This window comes from Gekko japonicus, unplaced genomic scaffold (genome assembly GCF_001447785.1).
Source record: "Gekko japonicus isolate JY-2015 unplaced genomic scaffold, Gekko_japonicus_V1.1 scaffold604, whole genome shotgun sequence".
NCBI classification, from domain to species: domain Eukaryota; kingdom Metazoa; phylum Chordata; class Lepidosauria; order Squamata; family Gekkonidae; genus Gekko; species Gekko japonicus.
In genome coordinates this window covers 484,619-488,630 of record NW_015175374.1, presented here as the reverse complement: position 1 = coordinate 488,630, position 4,012 = coordinate 484,619, and the positions used below count along the sequence as shown (strand labels likewise).

Below are 4,012 nucleotides of genomic sequence, written 5' to 3'. Positions count from 1 at the left end.
ACCAGTGCCATCAGGAGGTCCACCAGTGGGGCCAGGACATTAGAAGCCCTCCCACTGTTGACCCCCCCAAGCACCAAGAAGACAGAGCATCACTTGCCCCAGAGCCCCTATCTATACCTTGTGGCTAATAGCCACTGATGGACCTCTGCTCCATATGCTTATCTAATTCCCTTTTGAAGCCGTCCATGCTTGTAGCCGCCACCACTTCCTGTGGCAGTGAATTCCATGTGTTAATCACTCTTTGGGTGAAGAAGTACTTCCTTTTATCCGTTCTAACCCGACCGCTCAGCAGTTTCATGGAGTGGCCACGAGTTCTTGTATTGTGAGAATTCTTTCCCCTTCTCCCCATCCTTATCCTCCCACCCATCTCCTGCTTCTTTTGCTTCCTGCTGTTGGAAATATGTGTGTTGCAAGGTCTAAATTCAGTGATTATAGGGTTAATGTGTTTACCTTGTCTGCTATTGTTTAACCTGACCTGGAAGGGAACCTGGCACAAAGCCAATGGGAAGAAAGCCCGGGAAACTGAAGTCTGTTTACTAGCAATCATTGGTTAATGCATCCAGGTGATTTCCTTCTGGGGGTCAAGAAGAAAGAAGAATCTCCATTACCAATTTATCCATCTGGTCTGTCTATTGTTGTACTTGTAACAGTAAGGATGTAGTCTTAGTGTTTGTTGTTTTGTAGATTTTCCTGTGTACCCTTCCTTTTAGAAATAAAGATTTTTACATAGAAAGAAAATGCCTCCTCTCCAGTGAACAAAGATCCATTGCAAAGTCTGAACATTTAACTATTTTTACCAATTTTCCAACACCTGCATCTGTTTATCTCACGCTTTCCTTCTTTCCCTTTCAGAACTAAGATTCTTCTCTCTTTCGAGCATAGATGCCGGGGGTTCTCCCCACCACCACCGCCCCTGCACGACTGCTTTCCATACCTCTAGCTACAGATGGCGTAAACGCTGCAGTCCTTGTGAAGACAGAGAAAACAGCCAGACAGATGTGTTGTTCATCGCTCCCCAGCCAGGCATAACTAAACATTTACATTTATTACCAATTAGAGGGGAAACAGACTGCAGTTTTATGGACTGGATGCGTCGCGGTGTATTTCTTTTTCTGCTCTCACTGGAAACTTCTAAATACTTTTTTTGTGTGGGTGGCGGCCCAGTTCCCAGCAGTTTTGAAAAGGAACCCTTCCTTCCCAGCTGAGCTCCAGTACGAGCCTCTGCAGTGGCAAAAAGCTGGGGGGGAACATTGTACTACGATTGCCTTCAGTGACATTACTCATAAGGTAAATAATGTTGTTATGTCCAGTAGGGCGATGCCGAATGTTTGTCTATTTCCATTTGGATGGGGTAGACATTTCTCTCAACCCCTTTCCTCCTCTTGGATTGTAGAACTATAGAAAGGGGCTGTGGCTCAGTGGAAGAGCCTCTGCTTTGCGTGCAGAAGGTCCCAGGTTCAATCCCTGGTATCTCCATTATTTACCAGGCAGTAGGTGATGTGAAAGACCTCAGCCTGAAAACCCGGAGAGCCACTGCCAGTCTGAGAAGACAATAAGGACTTTGATGGAGTCCAGTGGTCTGATTCAGTGTAAGGCAGCTTCATGTATCATTTATGTGTCTAATATTCACTCTTAGAGAGCCAGTTTGGTGTAGTGGTTAAGTGCGCGGAGTCTAATCTGGGAGAACCAGGTTTGATTCCCCATCTCCTCCACTTGCACCCGGCTGGATGACCTTGGGCAAGCCGTAGTTCTCATAAGAGCTGTTCTTGAAAAAAGAGCAGTCTCTGTCAGAGCTCTCTCAGCCCCACCTACCTCAGAGGGTGTCTGTTGTGGGGAGGGGAAGGGAAAGGAGTTTCTAAGCCGCTCTGAGACACCTTTGGGTAGTGAAGGGCAGGGTATAAATCCAATCTCTTCTTCTTCTTCTCTTCTTTCCCCCTCCGATCACGTTTGGTGCTATTGTTTCCATATGGCTGTTGGTGCTTCTCTGCTGCATTGTACTGAGAGAGATCATTCATCTCTGTAGTTTACTACTGTCTGCTCTGGTTGCCAACAGCAATGTCTTAAGCAGAGGACTTTCACCATCCTGCTGTATGAGATCCTTTTAGCTGGGGGTACTAGGGACTGGAACCGAGCCCGTATTCCTGCAAAGCAAACACCCAGTGGCAAAATTATGAACCCTCCGACATGTACTGCTCTCCTCCTCAGCTGCTGCTACTTACCCTTCCTAAATTATTCACACAGGTCATTCCACCAGCTGACGGACTCATGTAATGAATATGATAGAGTCATGGTCCTAGAGCAGCGGTGACAATATCCCTAGCCGCCAGCGAACAATATCACAACCAATCAGAGCTGGCCATGTGTGATGACGGCAGTGAGAGGAAAGAAGGGCCAGGGCTCCGTTGCCAGTGTGTTAATTTATTTAAAAATATTCATAGACCTTTTAAATATTCAAAAGTGTGTTGCGATGAACCTGTCGAACCCCAATCACAAAATATATTGAAGTTAACATTGAAACCTACAGTGGTGTAAAATAGATGCAGTTAAAATACAGTGATGTTTTGAAATGAAGGATCGGTATTTAAAACTGTGGCAAATAGCAGCACGCATGGACTAAACTGGACCAGAGCAATCTGAATGGCCCAGGGGAAGCAAGATCACCTGTTAGCAAAAACACAAACGGGCAAAAAATCAAGAGTCCACAGATCATTCCAGACATCATGAAGCACGGTCAGGAAAACTGCCAGCTCTGGGTTGGGAAATACCTAGAGATTTAGGGGGTGGAGCCTGGGGAGGGTGGGGTTTGGGGAGGGGAGGGGCCTCTTTAGTATATCTATATATCTAATAGCCAAGGTGCCCCCTGCGTGCAGATACCTAAATCCGCACATCGGGGGCACTTAGGGGGCAAAGAGATTTTCCTGCACATTTGGGGCAATCCCCAGATGTGCAGAAAAATCTGAAAAGTTGAAAAAAATATAGGGGGATACTTAAATCCCCCCAAAAGTAAAAAAGTACTACTAGGCACTGTAGCACAGCCATTGATGCTGGCGGCAGCGGCGCACGGGGAGAAGCTTTGGCACACTGGCAGCTGGGAGCCGCAGCCACTGCTGGGGGGAGCCTGGCCTGGCCGACCCGGCAGCTAAGAGCCATGCAGGGCTTGCCACCATTGCTGCTGGCAGTGGCGGCGGGAGCAGGAGGGAGAAGCCTTGGAGGGCCGGTGGCTAGAGCCACAAAAACTGAGCTAGCTCACACTAACGCGGCTTAGAGGGAACACTGGTGCTGAGGGGGGTGGGGGCTAGGCTTACGAACTGTGCAATGGGAAATTCCTGGAGATTTTGGGATGGAGCCGAGGGAAAGCAAGAGCTCAGTAGGGACATGATGCCATAGATTCTACCCCGGAAGTAGCCATTTTATCCAAGGGAACTGATCTCTGTGGTCTAGAGAAGAGGAAATTGGATTTATATGCCGCCCTTCACTCAGAGTCTCAGAGCGGCTTACAAACTCCTTCCCCTCCCCTCCCCACAATAAACACCCTGTGAGGTAGGTGGGGCTGAGAGAGCTCTGACAGAAACTGCTCTTTTTCAAAAACACCTCTGACAGACCTATAACTTGCCCAAGGCCATCCAGCTGCTGCGTGTGGAGGAGTGTTGGGGAAAAAATGGCAAAAATACTTAGATATTCAGAGTTTGCAATGGATCTTTGCTTCACTGGAGAGAAGGCATTATCTTTCTGTGTACAAATCTTTATTTCTAAAGGGAAGGGTACACAGGAAAAGCTACAAAATAAAAGATCTAAGGCTACATCTCTACATCTTTACAGAACAGACCACATGGTCTCACAACAACAACTGTAATGGAGATTCTTCTTCTCCTTGACTCCTAGAAGGAAATCACTTGAATGCATTAACCAATGATTGTTAGTAAATAGGCTTCAGTTTCCTGGGCTTTGTTTTCATTGGCTCTGAGCCAGGTTTCCCTTCCAGGTCAGTCTAAACAATAGTACACAAGGTAAA

At 47.0% G+C, this 4,012-nt stretch overlaps 1 non-coding gene across 1 annotated transcript; it reads left to right on the top strand.

Moving 5' to 3' along the window:
• The first annotated feature begins 1,404 nt into the window (after nt 1-1,404).
• On the top strand, nt 1,405-1,476 carry TRNAA-UGC. Its single transcript has one exon. It is a non-coding gene; the product is annotated as a tRNA-Ala (tRNA).
• The last annotated feature ends 2,536 nt before the right edge of the window (nt 1,477-4,012 follow it).